Source organism: Tachyglossus aculeatus, chromosome 3 (assembly GCF_015852505.1).
Source record: "Tachyglossus aculeatus isolate mTacAcu1 chromosome 3, mTacAcu1.pri, whole genome shotgun sequence".
Taxonomy (NCBI): Eukaryota; Metazoa; Chordata; class Mammalia; order Monotremata; family Tachyglossidae; genus Tachyglossus; species Tachyglossus aculeatus.
The window spans coordinates 10,752,053-10,774,209 of NC_052068.1; positions in this window are offsets into that span (position 1 = coordinate 10,752,053).

The window sequence follows — 22,157 nt, forward strand, 5'->3', positions numbered from 1 at the left end:
GGTAGGAGGGGGCAAAGTGATGGAGAGCCTTGAAGCCCAGGGTGAGGAGTTTCTGCCTGATGCACAGATTGATTGGTAGCCACTGGAGATTTTTGAGGCTGATACAGTAAACGACTCAGGATAGGATGAGAGATTGAATGAGCAGGGTAGCGGTTTGGATGGAGAGGAAAGGGCAGATCTTGGCGATGTTGCAGAGGTGAGACCGGCAGGTTTTGGTGACAGATTGGATGTGAGGGGTGAACGAGAAAGCGGAGCTGAGGATGACACCAAGGTTGCGGGTTTGTGAGACGGGAAGGATGGTAGTGCCGTAAACAGTGATGGGAAAGTCAGGGAGAGGGCAGGGTTTGGCAGGGAAGATAAGGAGTTCAGTCTTGGACATACTGAGTTTTAGATGGCAGACAGACATCCAGATGGAGATGTCCTGAAGGCTGGAGGAGATACGAGCCTGGACGGAGGGAGAGAGACAGATGAGGTAACTGAGGCATAGAGAAGTTAAGTGAGTTGCCCAAAGTCACACAGCTGACAGTTGGCAGAGCCGGGATTTGAACCCATGACCTCTGACTCCAAAGCCCGGGCTCTTTCCACTGAGCCACGCTGCTTCTCATATGGACATTAGTGCTTTGGGGCTGGGAGTGGGGGAGTGGAGGAGCAAGGGGAGTGAATAAAGGTAGCAAGTCAGGGTGACGCAGAAGGGAGTGGGAGAAGAAAGGAGGGCTTAGTCAGGGAAGGCCTCTTGAAAGAGATGTGCTTAGTGCTTAGTAGGCTAAATTGCAGCGTCCCTAGTTTTTTTTTTTTAAATAATAATTATGGTATTTGTTAAGCACTTACTATGTGCCAAGCACTGTTCTAAGCACTGGGGTAGATACAAAGTCATCGAGTTGTCCCACATGAGGCTCACAGCCTTTATCCTCATTTTACAGATGTGGTAACTGAGTCATGGAGAAGTTAAGTGGCTTGCCCAAGCTCACATAGCAGATAAGTGGCGGAACTCAGATTAGAACCCATGTCCTTTGACTAGAAGCTACGCCCTCCATTTTGAAGATTTTGCTCCTGATGGTGAAATTGCCTTTGCTGTATTGTACTTTCCAAGTACTTAGTACAGTGCTTTGCACGCAGTAATAATAATAACAATAATAATAATAATAATGATGGCATTTATTAAGCGCTTACTATGTGCAAAGCACTGTTCTAAGTGCTGGGGAGGTTACAAGGTGATTAGGTTGTCCCACGGGGGGCTCGCAGTCTTAATCCCCATTTTACAGATTAGGGAACTGAGGCCCAGAGAAGTGAAGTGACTTGCCCAAAGTCACACAGCTGACAATTGGCGGAGCCAGGATTTGAACCCACGACCCACAACCTCTGACTCCAAAGCCCATGCTCTTTCCACTGAGCCACACACATGTATATTTGTACATATTTATTACTCTTTATTTTATTAATGATGTGTATATAGCTATAGTTCTATTTATTTTGATGGTTTTGACATCTGTCTACTTGTTTTGTTGTCTGTATCCCCCTTCTAGACTGTGAGTCTGTTGTTGGGTAGGGGCCGTCTCTAACTTTTGCCGAGTTGTACTTTCCAAGCGCTTAGTCCAGTGTTCTGCACACAGTAAGCGCTCAATAAACATGATTGAATGAATGAATAAAGACAACTGAATGAGACGGGTCAGGGCAGGCGGGCTGGCCGCAGGGCCCGGCACCCTTAGTCTAACACAGTGCTCTGCGCCCAATAAATATGACCAGTCGACTGTGAGCCCACTGTTGGGTAGGGACTGTCTCTATATGTTGCCAACTTGTACTTCCCAAGTGCTTAGTACAGTGCTTTGCACACAGTAAGCGCTCAATAAACACGATTGATTGATTGAATGAATGAACGAAAGAGTGTGAAAGTCCTTGGGTGAGAATCCCTTACACTTTTACATCATTCAATGGGGGCACCTTTCCTGGCCCCTTGTAGGGAGGGTGCCATTGCCAGACACTAGTGGCTAAGAGGGTGTCCTTCTCTTAGACTTGTTTTTACATTAATAATAATAATGATGGCATTTGTTAAGCTCTGACTATGTGCAAAGCACTGTTCTAAGTGCTGGGGGCATACAAGGTGATCAGGTTGTCCCACGTGGGGCTCACAGTCTTCATCCCCATTTTACAGATGAGGTAACTGAGGCACAGAGAAATTAAGTGGCTTAAGGCCACACAGCAGACAAGTGGCAGAGCCAGGATTCGAACCCTTGACCTTTGACTCCCAAGCCTGTGCTCTTTCCACTGAGCCACACTGTTTCTCACATTTGTGTTGCTGGTGTGCGCGAAGCCATCTACACTCTCCCTCCCAGTCTCCCTGTGCTCATCCCAACAGCATCCAAAATAATAATAATAGTAATAATATTAATGGTATTTGTGAAGCCTTACTGGAAGTGCTGAAGGGAGAATGAATGTTGTCAAGCATCACGGAACATTTTATCTGGGTCTCAGCAACTCCAGGCCCCATGTGACTTCGTCCATTTCGTAAACTGTAGTTGAGTGTTTTAGGATGTGATCTTGTACAGAGCTCTGCATGTAGTAAGTGCTCAATAATAAATACGATTGATTGATTAATTAGTCTAGGATGGGGGGAGAGGGCCTTTCTATTCATTAAGAAAATTCCCACCCTCCTCACCCTATTCCAGAGAGAGTGGGTGGGTCAGAGGTCCCCGGATCTATGTGAATTAGAAAGGAGTCATTAATCCCGGCCTTCTCAAACAATGGCCCCTAGATTAACCAATCTCAGATCCAATACCTCTTGAATAGTCCCCGGTTTTGAGTGAACAGAATATATTTTTCCCCTAGTTAATGGGTTAACTCTCCCTTTTGCTATCACCATAAAAGTTGACTGTAGCGACTTTGTAATCTTATGCAAGAATCCCAAGCCACTTATAAAGAGGACAGTGCTGGGTATCTACAATAATTGGGGCTATATAAAAGGAAAGAGATTGGTTTGCTAAATAATTGATAACAGATTGGAAGGGGATCTAATCTTTATGGACTGGGTTGACTCATTGCTTCAATTCTCCAGGCAGTTAGCAGATAAGCACTAAGCCGATTTTATTAAGAAAGAAAAATAAAAGCAAAAACGTTATCAAGAAGATCAAAAGATCTCACAGGATTTCAGGTCTGGTACTTTTTCTGGTTGAAGAAAAAAGTCTGGCAGATTTGGGAAAGAAGCTTGGATGAGCGCAGAGAAAGAGGGATTTTTTTTTTCCTTTAAGTCAAATTAAAACCCTGTTTTTAGCAATGTGAACAAGCAAGCTCAAGATGAATATACCTGATCTGTGCACGGAACCTGGTGAAATACTAATAATAGTTTACATTGTATTTTGATGTGATTTTTGTTCCCTGAGTGTCTTTCTTCATTCTAACTCAAAAAGTGAAACAGAGAAGTTTCTGAAACCATCATTTGTTTGAGATTATTTTAATTGCTTTAGCCGAGGTAATAATAGTAATGGCATTTATTAAGCGCTTGCTATGTGCAAAGCACTGTTCTAATCGCTGGGGAGGTTACAAGGTGATAAGGTTGTCCCACGGGGGGCTCACAGTCTTAATCCCCATTTTACAGATGAGGTAGCGGAGGCACAGAGAAGTGAAGTGACTTGCCCAAAGTCACACAGCTGACAATCACCGGAGCTGGGATTTGAACCCATGACCTCTGACTCCAAAGCCTGTGCTCTTTCCACTGAGCCACGCTGCTTCTCTAAGGAATTGAGTGCTCAGTACAGTGCTCTGCACACAGTAAGTGCTCAATAAATACTATTGAATTGAATGAAAGAAAAACGTCGACTTAGCTTCCCTCAAAAATTAGTGCCACAATGTTATACTAATAATAATAGTGGCATTTATAAAGTGCTTACTAGTGACGAAGCACTGAGCTGAGCGCTAAGGAAGATGCAAGATAGTCAAGTTAATGATGTGTATAGATCTATAATTCTATTTATTTATACTGATGCTATTGTTGCCTGTCTACTTGTTTTGTTTTGTTGTCTGTCTCCTCCTTCTAGACTGTGAGCCCATTGTTGGGTACAGATTGTCTCTACCTGTTACCAAATTGTACTTTCCAAGCGCTTAGTACAGAATGCTCTGCACACAGTAAGCGCTCAGTTAATATGACTGACTGAATGAATGAATGAATGAAGTCCCTCATAGTCCCTAACCCTTGTGGAGCTCACTGCCTGAGAGGTATTTTATTCTCACTTTACAGAGGAGGAAAAGGAGGCCCAGGGAAATTAAGTGACTTGTCCAAACTTGCACAGCAGGCCAGGGGCAGAGCTGGGGTTAGAACCCAAGACTCTTGAATCCCAGCTCCCTGTGTCTGCTGTGTGACCTTGGGTGAGTCACTTCACTTCTCTATACCTCAGTGACCTCATCTGTAACATGGAGATTAAGACAGTGAGTCCTAAGTGTGACAGAGACTGTGTTCAACCCAATTATCTTGTTTCTTTCCCAGAGCTTAGTACAGTGATTGGCACATAGTAAGTACTTAAAAAAAAATAATGGTGTTCGTTAAGCCCTTACTGTGTGCCAGGCACCGTACTAAAAGCTGGGGAGGATACAAGCAAATTGAGATGTCCCATGTGGGGCTCACAGTCTCAATCCCCATTTTACAGATGAGGTAATTGAGGCCCAGAGAAGAGAAGTGATTTTCCCAAGTTCCCACAGCAGACAAATGACAGAGCTGGGATTAGAACCCAGGTCCTTCTGAATCCCAGGACCGTGTTCTATCCATTAATAATAATAATTATAATTATGGTATTGTTAAGTGCTTACTAGGTGCCAAGCACTGTTCTAGACACTGGGGTAGATAACAAGGTAATTAGGTCGTCCCACTTGGAGATCACAGTCTTAATCCCCATTTTACAGATGAGGAAACTGAGGCACAGAGAAGGTAAGTGCCTTGCCCAAGGTCACAGAGCAGACAAGTGGTGGAGCTGGAATTAGAACCCATATCCTCTGACTCTCAAGTTCATGCTCTTTACACTAAGCCATGTCACTAGGCCATGCGGTTTCTCAACAAATACCATAGTTATTATTATTATTATTATTATTCATAAATATACATTAAAAAGTCCCTACACCCTGGAGCTCCCATGTAGAAGCGGGTGATTTCAAGCCTGTTTTTCTGGCTGAAAGGTCCAGTTTTGTTTTCTTCCAGTAGACTGCTCACAGAGACAAAATTAAACAAGCCCCTGTCCGATCAGGCAAATCTCCATTCATTCAGTCATTCATTCTATCATATTTATTGAGTGCTACTCTGTGCAGAGCACTGTACTAAGTGCTTGAGAGAGTCCAATAGAAGACTAGAACAGACACATTCCCTGCCCACAACGAGCTTACAGTTTAGAGGGGAAGACAGACATTAATAGAAATAAAGAAATGACAGATATGGACATAAATGCCGTGGGGCTGGGAGTGGGAATGAATAAAGGGAGCAAGCCAGGGTGACAAGGAAGGGAGTGGGAGAAGAGGAAAGGGGGGACTTAGGGAAGGTCAATGACTTCATTGCTATGAAGAATTTGTAGGGTAGGCCATACAATTCATTCATTCATTCATTCAGTTGTATTTATTGAGCGCTTACTGTGTGCAGAGCACTGTACTGAGCGCCTGGGAAGTACAAGTCCGCAACACATAGAGACGGTCCCTACCCAACAACGGGCTCACAGTCTAGAAGGGGGAGACAGACAACAAAACAAAACATGTAGACAGGTGTCAAAATCGTCAGAACAAATAGAATTAAAGCTATATACACATCATTAACAAAATAAAAGTAAATATGTACAAGTAAAATAGAGTAATAATTTTGTACAAATATATATACAAGTGCTGTGGGGAGGGGAAGGAGGTAGGGTGGGGGGATGGGGAGGAGGAGAGGAAAAAGGGGGCTCAGTCTGGGAAGGCCTTCTGGAGGAGGTGAGCTCTCAGTAGGGCTTTGGAGGGAGGAAGAGAGTTAGCTTGGCGGATGTGTGGAGGGAGGGCATACCAGAAACTAGAAAGAGCCTTAGCAACCTTTTTCGGCTGTGCTGCCTCAGCCTTTCGTTGGAGGCCCTTTTTCCAGATGGGGAAATCGAGGCCCTGAGAGGTGCTGCTGTCCTTAACAGTGGAGCCATCCGGGTGGGTAGGGGTATTACCTGAGGCAGCACAACGCCCAGGTGGCCTCTGCACCCCCTTCCTCTCATCAGCGTGACTCAGTGGAAAGAGCCCGGGCCTGGGAGTCAGAAGGTCATGGGTTCTAATCCCACTCCTCCCCTTTTCTGCTGTGTGACCTTGGACAAGTCACTTAACTTCTCTGTTCCTCAGTTACGTCATCTGTAAAATGGGGATTAAGACTGTGAGCCCCACGTGGGACAACCTGATCACCTTGTATCCTCCCCAGTTCTTAGAACAGTTCTTCTAGACTGTTAGCCCGTTGTTGGGTAGGGACCGTCTCTATATGTTGCCAACTTGTACTTCTCAAGCACTTAATACAGTGCTCTGCACACAGTAAACCCTCAATAAATACTACTGAATGAATGAATGAATGCTTCACACATAGTAAGCGCTTAACAAATGCCATTATTATTATTATCTTCTCCAGGAAGCCTTCCCTGCCTAAATTCCCATCTCCCCACCCAATGTTTCCTTCTCTACTGTGTCATTCATTCATTCAGTCATATCTACTGAGCATTTTCTGTGTGCAGAGTACTGTACTAAGTGCTTGGGAAAGTACAATACAGCAATAGAGACAATCCCTGCTGACAACCAACTCACAGTCTAGACTCACACACTTAGTCCCGCCCTCTAAGCACTGAGGTGCTTCAGCTCACTCCAAATCCTCAGTTGTTCTATATCTATCAATCAGTCAGTCAGTCATATTTATTGAGTGCTTATTGTGTGTAGAGCACTGGTACTGAGATGTTGCGAGAGTACAATATAACAATACAACAGACACAAATTCCCTGCCCAAATTGAGTTTACAGTCTAAATGGAGCTTATATATCCTTATACATGGTTATTTCCCCTTCCTGTTATTTATTTTAATGTCTGTCCACCTACCTGGATTATAAACTTCTCAAGGGCAGGGATCATATCTACAAACTCTATTGTATTATACTTTTCCAAGCACTTAGCTCTAGACTGCAAGCTCACTGTGGGCAGGGAATGTGTCTACCAACTCTGTTGTGGCTTAGTGGAAAGAGCACAGGCTTGTGAGTCCAAGGTCTGCACACAATAAGAGCTCAATAAGTACGATTGAATGAATGAAGGTCGTGGGTTCTAATCCCAGCTCTGCAGGGATCTGTAAAATGGGGATGAAGACACTGAGCTCCACCCAGGACAAGCTCTTTACCTTGTATCTACCCCAGTGCTTAGAACAGTGTGAAGCACATAGCGCTTAACAAATACCAACATTGTTATTATTATTGTACTGTGCTCTCCCAGGTGTTTAGTTCAGTGTCCTGCACACAGTAAGAGCTCAATAAATTCAATTGTATTTATTGAGTGATTACTGTGTGCAGAGCACTGTACTAAGTGCTTAGCACTGTATTAAGCACTTAGCAGTGTACTAAGCGCTTAGCACTGCACTAAGCGCTCAGCACTGTACTAACCTAATTAATTAGTTTAGCGTTCTGTAAACACTAAACGTTCAATAAATACCATTGACTGAGTGATTGCTTCTCTGACCTTTTCACTCCTGACAGACCAAAAGTCCCTCGGGTGGATCAGGGTAGGGAGGGAGAGATAAGAAGAGAAGGGAGAGAAATAGGGTTGGGGGGAAAGGAGAGGGGCCAGAAAGGGAGGAAAGAGGGGGAGAGGGGACAAGACGGGAGGAGAGAGAGAGAGGGCAGGAGAGGAGGGGAGAGAGCAGAGAAAGGAGACAGGAGCAGAGATTACGCCAAAGTCCTGTCACTAAATTATAGATTTCTGAGCTTCTCTGCTTCATCCTCACAGATTTAAGGTGGTCCCCTCCCACCTTCCCTTCATCCCCCACGGGACCTTCTCACAGGATCCTGCTCCTCCAAATGGTCCCACCTGTCCCTCAGATCCAGGTGGCCAAAGCAGCTAGTGAAAGTAGTAAGCATATTGCTTGTCTCGTCTTATGCTGCCGAGTCAACTCCGACTCTCCATCCCCTCACCCCCTCCTCCCTCACCTCCCTTCTCTCCTTCTCCAGCCCAGCCCGCACCCTCTGCCCTTCTGCCTCCATTAACCTCCTCACTGGGCCTCATTCTCACCTGTCCCGCCATCGACCCCCGGCCCACATCCTCCCCCTGGCTTGGAATGCCCTCCCTTCGCACATCTGCCAAGCTAGCGCTCTTCCTCCCTTCAAAGCCCTACTGAGAGCTCACCTCCTCCAGGAGGCCTTCCCAGACTGAGTCCCCTTGTTCCTCTCCTCCTCCCCATCCCCCCGCCCTACCTCCTTCCCCCCCCCACAGCACCTGTATATATATTTGTACAGATTTATTACTCTATTTTACTTGTACATATTTACTATTCTATTTATTTTGTTAATGATGTGCATATAGCTTTAGTTCTATTTGTTCTGACGATTTTGACACCTGTCTACATGTTTTGTTTTGTTGTCTGTCTCCCCCTTCTAGACTGTGAGCCCATTGTTGGGTAGGGACCGTCTCTATATGTTGCCGACTTGCAGTTCCCAAGCGCTTAGTACAGTGCTCTACACACAATACGCGCTCAATAAATGCGATTGAATGAATGAATGAATGACCCATAGAGGCTCCATAGACACATCTCTTCCAGGAGGCTCCACTCTCCATCTACAATTGTTCTGGTAGTATAGCCATGGAGCTTTCTTGGTAAAAATCCGGAAGCGGTTTGCCATCGTCTTTTTCCATGCAGTGAACTAGAGTCTCTGCCCTTGACTCTCTCCCATGCTGCTGCTGCCCAGCACAGGGGAGTTTTGTCTTGTCGCAGATTGCCAGCCACTTGCTAGCCACTGCCCAAGCTAGGAATGGAATGGACAGGGCTCTGCTTGACTCTTCCTCCTGTAGTCGAGACTGGTAAAGTACTGGAAACTCTCCAGGTGCCCTCCTGAGAGAATAAGCATGTTGCTGGTAAATGGTATTTATTAAACGCTCTGACAAGACCAGGAGTAGAGACCAGATTCATTCATTCATTCAGTCGTATTTATTGAGTGCTTCATTCAATCGTATTTATTGAGTGCTTTGCCTTCCCAGACTGAGCTCCTTCCTTCCACTCCCCCTCGTCCCCCTCTCCATCCCCCCGTCTTACCTCCTTCCCTTCCCCACAGCACCTGTATATATGTATATATGTTTGTACATATTTATTACTCTATTTATTTTACTTGTACATATCTATTCTATTTATTTTATTTTGTTAATATGTTTGGTTTTGTTCTCTGTCTCCCCCTTCTAGACTGTGAGCCCACTGTTGGGTAGGGACTGTCTCTATATGTTGCCAACTTGTACTTCCCAAGCGCTTAGTACAGTGCTCTGCACACAGTAAGCGCTCAATAAATACGATTGATTGATTATGTGCAGTGCACTGTACTAAGTGCTTGGGAAGTACAAGTCAGCAACATATAGAGAAGGGTGGGGAGGCAGGTAGACAGGAGCACCGTGGCTATCGATGCCTGTCTACTCGTTGTGTTTTGTTGTCTGTCTCCCTGCATCTAGTCTGCGAGCCCACTTTCGGGTAGAGATTGTCTCTACCTGTTACCAAATTGTACTTTCCAAGCACTTAATACAGTGCACACAGTAAGCGCTCAATAAATACGAGTGAATGAATGAATATAGAGACGGTCCCTACCCAACAGTGGGCTCACAGTCTAGAAGGGGGAGACAGACAACAAAACAAAACATTTAGACAGGGAGAACCAAGCCCTGGCCCACCTGGGGCTCCCAATCAAAGAGGGAAGGAGAACAGGGACCTGAGGCCCAGAGAGGTAAAGTGACTCAGCCAAGGTCACACAGCAGTGAGTGGAAGGGTTGAGACTTGACTCTGACTCAGTCCCACTGCCTCTCCACTAGGCCATGCTGCCTCCCCAGAAATAAAACCCCAGAGGCTAGGAAAGATAGGGGCTAGTAGGGTCCAACACTCTAGGAACCCAGATCCCAAAAGTTGCCACCTAGGACACGTCAAAAGCGAGACAGTGAAGTTTCAGGCCTTCATCTATGACAGAATGGTCTACTTCACTCTATCCCCATGAAATAATAATAATAATGATAATAATAATGATGGTATTTGTTCAGTGCTTATTATGTAAGCATGTGCATCTAGCTTTAGCTTTATTTCTATTTATTCTGATGACTTGACACCTGTCCACATGTTTTGTTTTGTTGTCTGTCTCCCCCTTCTAAACTGTGAGCCTGTTGTTGGGTAGGGACCATCTCTACATGTCACCAACTTGTACTTCCCAAGTGCTTAGTACAGTGCTCTGCACACAGTAAGTGCTCAATAAATATGATTGATTGATTGAATGAATGAATGTACCTAGCACTGTTGTAAGTGCTGGGGTATTGTTCCAATGTAATCAGGTTGTCCCGTGCGGGGCTAAAATGCCCATTTTACAGATGAGGTAACTGAGGCACACAGAAGTTAATTGACTCGCCCAAAGTCACACAGCTGATAAGTAGCAGAGCCAGGATTAGAAACCACAGCCTCTGACTCCCAAGCCTGTGCTCTTGCCACTAAACCACGCTTCTTCTCTTAAAGAGATGAAAGAGATCAGTCTATCCACGATGAGAAGCAGCATGGCCTAGTCCTCCCCCTCCCCATCCCTCCCACCCTACCTCCTTCCCCTACCCACAGCAACTGTATATATGTTTGTACAGATTTATTACTCTATTTATTTTACTTGTACATATTTACTATTCTATTTATTTTATTTTGTTAATATGTGTTATTTTGTTGTCTGTCTCCCCCTTCTAGACTGTGAGCCCGCTATTGGGTAGGGACCATCTCTATATGTTACCAATTTGTACTTCCCAAGTGCTTAGTACAGTGCTCTGCACACAGTAAGTGCTCAATAAATGCGATTGAATGAATGAATGAATAAATAAAACACGGGCTAGGGAGTCAGAAGGACTCGGTTTCTAATCCCAGCTCTGCCACCTGTCTACTGTGGGACCTTGGGAAAGTCAATTCACTTCTCTGAGCCTCAGTTACCTCATCTGTAAAATGGGGATTAAGACTGTGAACCCCATGTTGGACATCTACATATTTTGTTTTATTGTCTGTCTCCCCCTTCTAGACTGTGAGCCCATTGTTGGGTAGGGACCGTCTGTATATGTTGCCGACTTGTACTACCCAAGTGCTTAGTACAGTGCTCTGCACACAGTAAGCGCTCAATAAATACGATTGAATGAATGAATGAATGACATGGACTATGTTCAACCTGAGTAGCTTGTATCTACCCCAGTGCTTAGTACATACTATATAGTCTGGCACCTAGAAAGTGCTTAATAAATACTGCACTTAATTATTGAACACAAAGGTCCCCGGCGGGTTAGGGAGTATCTGTCCCCACATCCCACGGCCGGTCAATCCTCATTGGCTCCCACTGCCCATCTGAAGCTTTTCTCTGTGCCTCATCTGTAAAATGGGGATTAAGACTGCGATACCTATGTGGGACAGGGACTGTTTCCAACCTGATTAATTTATATATACCCCAATGCATATAACAGTGCTTGGCACGTAGTAAGCACTTAACAGGTATTACTATTATTATTATTAATAATAATGCTAAAATGGGGATTGAGACTGTGAGCCCCATTTGGGACAGTGACTGTGTCTAAACTGATTACCTTGTAGCAGTAATGATAATTATGGCATTTGTTAAATGCTTACTATGTGCCAGGCACTGTACTAAGTGCTGGGGTGGATACAAGCAAATCAGGTTGCACACAATTCCTGTCCCCACCAGGGCTCAGTCTTCATCCCCATTTCAGATGAGGTAACTGAGGCCCAGAGAAGTGAAGTGGCTTGCCTAGGGCCACACAGCAGACAAGTAGTAGAGCAAAGATTAGTAAAGATTCTATTTATTCTATCTATTTATTCAGATGGTTTTGACACCTGTCTACATGTTTTGTTTTGTTGTCTAGACAGTGAGCCCATTGTTGGGAAGGGACCGTCTCTATATGTTGCCGACTTGTGCTTCCCAAGCGCTTAGTACAGTGCTTTGCACACAGTAAGCGCTCGATAAATATGATTGAATGAATAAATGAATTAGAACCTATGGCCTTCTAACTCCACAGCATATGCTCTATCCAGTATGCCGAGGTACTCCTCTACCCCATCATTCATTCATTCATTCATTCAATCGTATTTATTGAGCGCTTACTCTGTGCAGAGCACTGTACTAAGCACTTGGGAAGTACAAGTTGGCAACATATAGAGACGGTCCCTACCCAACAACGATCTCACAGTCTGGAAGATTATCTAGAAGTCTAGGAACATTATCTATTCCAGTACTTAGAACAGTGCTTGGCACATAGTAAGTGTTTAACAAGTATTATCATTATTATTATTATTAAGGAAGGATGAAATAATAATGGTATTTGTTAAATGTTTACTATGTGCCAAACACTGTTCTAAGTACCAAAGCACCCTGAAAGCACCCTGGCCACCAGCTTGGGAATTCTGTGCTGTCCCCAAGTATTCGGAGGGCGGGACAGTCGGGGGATGACTGTCCTTGTGAGCCTTGGAGGGGGAGATTCCCAGCCGCTCCTTGGGAACCCCACAAGGCCAGATTGAATGTAGCCCCCGGCCCTGCCCTCTCCCATCTCCTTCCCACCTTGATTTACAATCCGACTGTGGGAAACAGTCTGACGGGTACATCGATCCAACTAATGGAAACAGAACTAGAAAAGATATCACCCACCCTTCCCCCTCCCACCACTTCCCACCCCCACGCTCCTCACCCCAGTGAAGACTCTGGAATCTGCTTTCCCCGCGTTCTGGATCGGAAACAAATTGAGAAAAGAATGTCCTAGATAAGGAGAGTGACCTTCAGAGGCTTGCCATTCTCCAGCCTGGGAAGAACAGAGCTCATTTATTCAGGAGGATGCAAGGTGCTTTATTTTCTTTAACTACAAAACTGGGGTAAATCAAGGCAAGTGTAGCTCTTTGCATGTCCAGGGTGAACTAAAGTTTAGAGCACAGGGCTGGAGACCTGGATTCTAATCCCAGTTTGCCTGCCATGTGACCTTGGGCAAGTCTGGGCCCACTTCTCTGGGCTTCTGTTTCCTCATGCTAAATGGGGATTCAATACTTGTCCTCCTTAGACTGCAAACCCCATGTGGGACAGGGACTGATCTGATTGTATCTATCCTAGAACTTAGCACAGTGCTTGGCATACAGTAAGTGCTTAACAAATGCTTCAATTATTATTGTTACTATTATTAATAATAATATTATCAAAATAAGTTATCTGATGGGCATTAGAAAACCCAGTGTCCACCAGGACAGATAAGGTATACTATCTCTTTCACCTTATAAATTATGAGGTGCCAGGACTCCAGAGCAAGGGAGGTGTTTGCTTTTTCATTCATTTAAAATGGTATTTGTTAAGTGTTTACTATGTGCCAAGCAGTGTGGCTCAATGGAAAGAGCACAGGTTTGGGAGTCAGAGGTTATGGGTTCAAATCCCGGCTCTGCCAATTGTCAGTTGTTTGACCTTGGGCAAGTCACATAGCTTCTCTGTGCCTCAGTTAGCTTATCCGTATAATGGGGATTAAGACTGTAAGCCCCACGTGGGACAAGCTGATCACCTTGTATCCTGAACAGTGCTTTGCACATAGTAAGCACTTAACAAATGTCATTATTATTATTATTAATAATAATGATGATGTTAGTATTTGTTAAGTGCTTACTATGTGTCAAACACTATTCTAAGTGCTGGGGTAGATATGCCATTGCGGTCAGGGATTGTCTCTCTGCCATGCTGTATTGCACTTTCCAAGCGCTTAGTACAGTGGTCTGCCCACAGTAAGCACTCAATAAATATGATTGAATGGATGAATACAAGCTAATCAGGTTGGACACAGTCCCTGTCCCACATGGGACTCACAGTCTTAATCCCCATTTTACAGATGAGGAAACTGAGGCAAAGAGAAGTGATGTGACTTGCTCAAGGTCACACAGCAGACAACTGGTGGAGCTGGGATTGGAACCCAGGTCCTTCTGACTCCTTGTTACACATAATAAATGTTTAACAAATACCATTAAAAAAGAAGAGCTAGTGGCGAGACAGACAAGATGACGGTACATTCATTCATCCATTCAATCGTATTTATTGAGCGCTTACTGTGTGCAGAGCACTGTACTAAGAGCTTGGGAAGTGAAGAGGAGTGGAGTATGATGGTTTTGCTTTTTGGTGGTATTTGCTAAACACTTACTGTGTGCCAGGCACTGAATTAAGCACTGGGGTAGATACAAGATACCTGGGTTGGACATAGTCCCTGTCCCACATAGGGCTCACAGTACTAATCCCCATTTTGTTGATCAGGTCATAGAGAAGTCAACTGACTTGCCCAAGGTCACACAGCAGACAAGTGGCAGAGCTGGGATTAGAACCCAGGTCCTTGGTCTCCCAAGTCTTCCTCTTTCAATTAGATCTGACAAGTAGAACGAGGGGAAGGAAGCAAAGTGAGAAGGTAGGGGAAAAGGCATAAAATTCGCAACTCTTGCCATCACGTTTGACCTTTTCCTCCCCCTCTCTGCCACAAAGGGAAGCAGTGCGGTCTAGTGGAAAGAGCATGGGCCTGGGAGCCAGAGGGCCTGGGTTCTAATCCTGGTTCTGTCACTCATCTGCTGTGTGACCTTGGGCAAGAAGTTACTTCACTTCTCTGGGCCTCAGTTTCCTCAACTGTAAAATGGGGATCCAGTACCTGTTCTCCCTCCGACTTAGACTGTGAGCCTGATTAACTTGTATCTACCCCAGGGTTTAGAACAGTGTTTGACACATTGAAAGTGCTTAGCAAATACCAAAAAAAAAAAAAAAAAAGGCTCAGTTGCTGCCTCGGAACAGTTAAAAAAGCCAAGCTTTAGCGCCTTGCCCTTGGGCCGTGACAAACCGTGGTTTCGAAGATTCTTTCCAAATGTTTTCCAAGGCTGATGTTTCTGTTACTCCCTTATGTGGAGGGAGGGGATGATCCTGACTGTTTATACTTGTTGCCCTCCTCTCTTTCCCTATCAGTCGCATTCCAACTGGTGCCCCTCAAGTACCTCATCTCTGGCCAAGGCCGAGTCTCAGCAGTGTTTTCTGTCTCTTCCTGAGGGCCCTGTGGCATTTCAAAATCCTTTGACTTTCAAGGAAGAAATGGAGTGTCTTGCACAGTGTCACAGGTGCATTGGAAACCTTTGACAGGCATTGATTTCCAAACATTCACGTTAAATGATAATTTGCTCAACGCAGTTCCCGCCTAAATGTTTGGAGAGTTTCTGTTGTACTCTCCCAAATGCTTAGTACAGTGCACTGCAAACAATAAGTGCTCAATAAATACAACTGAGAAGCATGGCTGAGTGGATAGAGCACAGGTCTGGGAGTCCGAAGGTCATGGGTTCTAATCCCCACTCTACCACTTGTCTGCTGTGTGATGTTGGGCAAGTCACTTTACTTCTCTGGGCCTCAGTTACCTCATGTGAAAATGGGGATTGAGACTGTGAGCCACACATGGGACAGGCACTGTGTCCATCCTGATTTGCTCACATCCACCCCAGCACTTAGTACAGTGCTTGCCACATAGAGCTTAACAAATACCATTATTATTATTATTAATAATAATAATTGATTGATTGATCCCCTGGCCATTCAACCCTCTTTATTGCAATAGGGAACACCTGTGTGACTAAGGATTTTATTAGCATTCTTGCTACATACTTCTCAAGCCAACCTGCACATGAGCATATACATATTTATACACATTTGTACATATGTACAAATGTATTTGTACATATTTACTATTCTATTTACTTTGTTAATGATGTGCATCTAGCTTTATTTCTATTTATTCTGATGACTTGACACCTGTCCACATGTTTTGATTTGTTGTCTGTCTCCCCCTTCTAGACTGTGAGCCCATTGTTGGGTAGGGACCGTCTCTATATGTTGCCAACTTGTACTTCCCAAGCGCTTAGTACAGTGCTCTGCCCACAGTAAGTGCTCAATAAATACGATTGAATGAATGAATGAATGAATGAATGAGTGCTTAGGATTATGCATTGCATCCAGTGGGATCTCAATAAACATGACTACTAAGCAGTGAGGTATATTGGAAAGAGCATGAGTCTGGGAGTCGGAGGACCTGGGTTCTAATCCTGGCTCCGCCACATACCTGTCGTGTGAACTTGGGCAAGTCACTTCACTTCTCTGGGTCTTATTTATCCTCATAAGCAAAATGGGCATTCATACTTAGACTGTGAGCCCAGTGTGGGACTTGATTATCTTGTAACTACCCTAGTGCTTAGTACAGTGTGTGACACACAGTAAGTGCTTAAAAAATACCACCATTATTTACGACTACTATTACCAGGTAAGAAAATCTGCTATACTGTGTGTGTTTCTTTTGTTTCTTTCTATTTCTAAGAAGTCTAGGACCAGGGTCAAAATCTTGTGGGATATTATTGCATTTTAGTGTTCCAGAACCAATTTTTTACTACTACTTGTACTTTATGGGCACTTAGTCCTAGCAGACAGGGACAGAAGAGATCTTAAAAGTCATTTAGTTCATCCCCCAGCATCCTAGACAAATGGATGTCAGTCTTGGGTGTGCTCAAACAATCAATCAGTGCTATTTATTAAGAACTTACCTCCCTTGAAGTTCTGCTCTGAATCTCGGTCAGAACTTTTAAAAGAGGATGCTCTTCCTTAGATTTAATCTAAATCCTTCCTATTGCAATTTATGAAATAGCTAATCAACTGTGAAGGTTTGACCATTTTTCCCAGTGTGTCCTAATAGAAAGAGCCCAGTCCTGAGAGTCACAGGATCTGGATTCTAATCCCTGCTTCGCCACTTGTCTGTGGTGTAACCTAAGGCAAATTACTTCACTTCTCTGTGCCTTAGTTCCTCATCTGTAAAATGGGGATGAGGACTGTGAGCCCCATGTGGGGCAGGGATTGTGTCCAATCCGATTAGCTCGTATCTACCCCAGTGCTTAGAACAGGGCTTGGCACAAAGTAAGTAAGCACTTAACAAATGCCATTAAGAAAAAAAGGCCTCTTCTGACTGCAAAAATAGTAACTCAGAAGTTGTGATGTGTCTACCCTCTATTCTATTTATTCTGATGACTTGACACCTGTCCTCATGTTTTGTTTTGTTGTCTGTCTCCCCCTTCTAGACTGTGAGCCTGTTGTTGGGTAAGGACCGTCTCTTTATGTCGCCAACTTGTACTTCCCAAGCACTTAGTACAGTGCTGTGCACACAGTAAGCGCTCAATAAATATGATTGATTGAATGAATGTAGCTACAATTGAGAAGCAGCGTGGCTCAGTGGAAAGAGCGTGGGCACCTCCCTTCTCTCCTTCTACTGCCCAGCCCGCAACCTCCGCTCCTCCACTGCTAATCTCCTCACTGTACCTCGTTCTCGCCTGTCCCGCCGTCGACCCCCGGCCCACGTCATCCCCCGGGCCTGGAATGCCCTCCCTCTGCCCCTCCGCCAAGCTAGCTCTCTTCCTCCCTTCAAGGCCCTGCTGAGAGCTCACCTCCTCCAGGAGGCCTTCCCAGACTGAGCCCCTTCCTTCCTCTCCCCCTCGTCCCCCTCTCCATCCCCCCATCTTACCTCCTTCCCTTCCCCATAGCACCTGTATATATGTATATATGGTTGTACATATTTATTACTCTATTTATTTATTTATTTATTTTACTTGTACATTTCTATCCTACTTTATTTTGTTGGTATGTTTGGTTCTGTTCTCTGTCTCCCCCTTTTAGACTGTGAGCCCACTGTTGGGTAGGGACTGTCTCTATGTGTTGCCAATTTGTACTTCCCAAGCGCTTAGTACAGTGCTCTGCACATAGTAAGCGCTCAATAAATACGATTGATTGATTGATTGATTGATTGATTGATTTGGAGTCCGAGGTCATGGGTTCAAATCCCAACTCCACCACATGTCAGCTGTGTGACTTTGGGCAAGTCACTTCACTTCTCTGTGCCTCAGTTCCCTCATCTGTAAAATGGGAATTAAGACTGTGAGCTCCCCATGGGACAACCTGATCACCTTGTAAACTCCCCAGCGCTTAGAACTGTGCTTTGCACATAGCAAGCACTTAATAAATGCCATCATTATTATTATTATTAATCGAGTGCTTAGAACAGTGCTTGGCACGTAGTAAGTGCTCAACAAGACCCTTATTATTATGGAAATCAGAGGCAGGTAGGGGAGACTAGACCACGAAAAGCCTGCTTCCAACAATAATAATAATAATTTCGGTACTTGCTAAGTACTTACTATGTGCCAAGCACTGTTCTGAGTGCTGGAGTAAATTCAAGTTAATCAGGTTGGACACACTATGATATATGACTTATAGATATATATTTAATGTGCCGAATGCCAAATGCCCATAGGTCGCAGATTCAAGTTCATAGATGACATGGAAGGGAGAAGGAGCTGGGGAAAGGAGGGCTTAATCCTGGAAGGCCTCTTGGAGGAGATGTGACCTTCGATGATGGGAAGAGTGGTGGTCTGGCATATATGGAGGGGGAGGGAGTTCCAGGTTAAGGGAAGGATGTGGTATAGTGGTCAGCGGTGAGATATTTGAGATCGGCATCCAGTGAGCAAGCTGGCGGCTAGAGGGATGGAGTGTGCGGGCTGGGCTGTGATAGGAGATTGGTGAGGTAAGGTAGGAGGGGGCAAGCTGATTGACTGCTTTTAAGCCTATTTATTGAGTACTTGTGCGTGCAAGGCACTGTGCTAAGCGCTTGGGAGAGTACAATATTACAACAAAACAGACACATTCCTGCCCACGACAAGCCCACAGTTGAGGAATAATTGTGGTGTTTGTTAAGCCCCCAAAAAGTATGATTGATTGATAGATTAATCAATTGAGTAGAAGAGAAAGAGGTCACCCTCAGGTGGTGAGGACCTGGTTCTACACAACAACGAGAATGTACTTTGGCCTCTGAAGCCACTTTTTTTTTTTTTGATGGCATTTATTAAGCGCTTACTATGTGCAAAGCACTGTTCTAAGCACTGGGGAGTTTACAAGGTGATCAGGTTGTCCCATGGGGGCTCACAGTCTTCATCCCCATTTTACAGATGAGGTAACTGAGGCACAGAGATGTTAAATGACTTGCCCAAAGTCACACAGCTGACAATTGGCAGAGCCGGGATTTGAACCCATTTGTACCCAGTCTAAGGAAAGCCCCCTTCTTGCTTAAGGGATTGGGAGGCAGGGAAAGTCAAAGCCCCCTCTGGGTGTCTTGACAACAAACAGTTAGCCATGGAAGCTATTAAGCACTTACTATGTGGGAAGCACTGTGCTAACATCTGAGGTTGATACAAAATCATTCATTCATTCATTCAATTGTATTTATTGAGCACTTACTGTGTGCGGAGCACTTTTCATTCAATCGTATTTATTGAGCGCTTTCTGTGTGCAGAGCACTGTACTAAGCGCTTGGGAAGTACAAATTGGCAACATATAGAGACGGTCCCTACCCAACAATGGGCTCACAGTCTAGAAGCGGGAGACAGACAACAAAACAAAAAGAGCCCCTTCCTCCCTCTCTCCCTTGTCCTCCTCTCCATCCCCCCCCATCTTACCTCCTTCCCTTCCCCACAGCACCTGTATATATGTATATATCTTTGTACATATTTATTACTCTATTTATTTATTTATTTTATTTGTACATATCTATTCTATTTATTTTATTTTGTTAGTACATTTGGTTTTGTTCTCTGTCTCCCCCTTTTAGATTGTGAGCCCACTGTTGGGTAGGGACTGTCTCTATATGTTGCCAATTTGTACTTCCCAAGTGCTTAGTACAGTGCTCTGTACATAGTAAGCGCTCAATAAATACGATTGATGATGATGATGATGATGTGGACAGGTGTCAAGTCATCAGAATAAATCATCAGGCCTGGCCCAGTCCCTGCCTCACAGGGGGCTCACAGAGCAAGAAGGAGGGAGAATAGGTGTCTCAGACCCATTTTCCAGATGAGGAATCCGAGGCACAAAGGTTGTCCAAGGTCACGTGGCTTAGTGGAAAGAGCACTGTCTTGGGAGTCAGAGGTCGTGGGTTCTAATCCTGGCTCCACCACTTGTCAGCTGTGTGACTTTGGGCAAGTCTCTTAACTTCTCTGTGCCTCAGTTACCTCATCTGTAAAAATGGGAATTGACTGTGAGCCCCACCTGGGATAACCTGATAACCTTATAAGAGAAGCAGCGTGGCTCAATGGAAAGCACATGGGCTTTGGAGTCAGAGGTCATGGGTTCAAATCCCAGCTCTGCCAATTATCAGCTGTGTGACCTTGGGCAAGTCGCGTGGCTCAGTGGAAAGAGCCCGGGCTTTGGAGTCAGACATCATGGGTTCAAATCCCAGCCCCACCAACTGTCAGCTGTGTGACTTTGGGTAAGTCACTTAACTTCTCTGTGTCTCAATTACCTCATCTGTAAAATGGGGATTGAAACTGTGAGGCCCCCCATGGGACAACCTGATCACCTTGTAAACTACCCAGCGCTTAGAACAGTGCTTTGCACATAGTAAGTGCTTAACAAATGCCATTATTATTATTATTATTATTATTATTAGAACAGTGCTTTACACATAGTAAGCACCTAACAAATGCCATTATTATTGTTATTATTGTTATTATTATTATTAGAACTGGGCTAGAAATCCCAGACTCCTGACTCTGGGTCCAGTGCTATTTCCACTAGGCCACACTGCCTTCAATTACTCAACAGGTCCCTCCTGAGTTGAGCTTCGTCCCAGAAACTGTGAAACAGAGAAGCAATGAGGCCTAGAGGATAGAACACGGGCCCGGGAGTCAGAAGACCTGAGTTCTAGTGACGGCTCTGTCACTTGTTCATTGGATGACCTTGGACAAGTCACTTCAGTTCTCTGGGCCTCAGTTCCCTCATTTGTAAAATGGAGATTAAGACTGTGAGCCCCACAGGTGGGGAACGACCTGTGTCCAACCTGATTAGCTTGGAGTATTCATTCATTCATTCATTCATTCAAGTATTTATTAGGTGCTTACTGTCTGAAGAACACCTCCATTCCCTGCTCACAATGACTCACAGTCTAGAGGAGCAGCATGGCTCAGTGGTTAGTGCACAGGCTTGGGAGTCAGAAGGTCATGGGTTCTAATTCTGGCTCCGCTGCTTATCTGCTGTGTGACTTTGAGCAAGTCACTTCTCATCATCATCATCAATCGTATTTATTGAGCGTTTACTGTGTGCAGAGCACTGTACTAAGCACTTGGGAAGTACAAGTTGGCAACATATAGAGACAGCCCCTACCCAACAGTGGGCTCACAGTCTAAGAGGGGGAGACAGAGAACAAAACCAAACATACTAACAAAATAAAATAAATAGAATAGATATGTACAAGTAAAATAAATAAATAAATAGAGTAACAAATATGTACAAAGATATATACATATATACAGGTGCTGTGGGGAAGGGAAGGAGGTAAGATGTGGGGGATGGAGAGGGGGACGAGGGGGAGAGGAAGGAAGGGGCTCAGTGTGGGAAGGCCTCCTGGAGGAGGTGAGCTCTCAGTAGGGCCTTGAAGAAGGAAGAGAGCTAGCTTGGCAGATGGGCAGAGGGAGGGCATTCCAGGCCCGGGGGATGACGTGGACCGGGGGTCGATGGCGGGACAGGCGAGAATGAGGTACGGTGAGGAGGTTAGCGGCGGCAGAGGAGAGGAGGGTGCGGGCTGGGCTGGAGAAGGAGAGAAGGGAGGTGAGGTAGGAGGGGGCGAGGTGATGGACAGCCTTGAAGCCCAGGGTGAGGAGTTTCTGCCTGATGCACGGATGATTGGTAGCCACTGGAGATTTTTGAGGAGGGGAGAGCGTTTCTGGACAAAGACAATCCGGGCAGCAGCATGAAGTATGGATTGAAGTGGGGAGAGACACGAGGATGGGAGATCAGAGAGAAGGCTGATGCAGTAGTCCTGACAGGATAGGATGAGAACTTGAATGAGAAGGGTAGCGGTATGGATGGAGAGGAAAG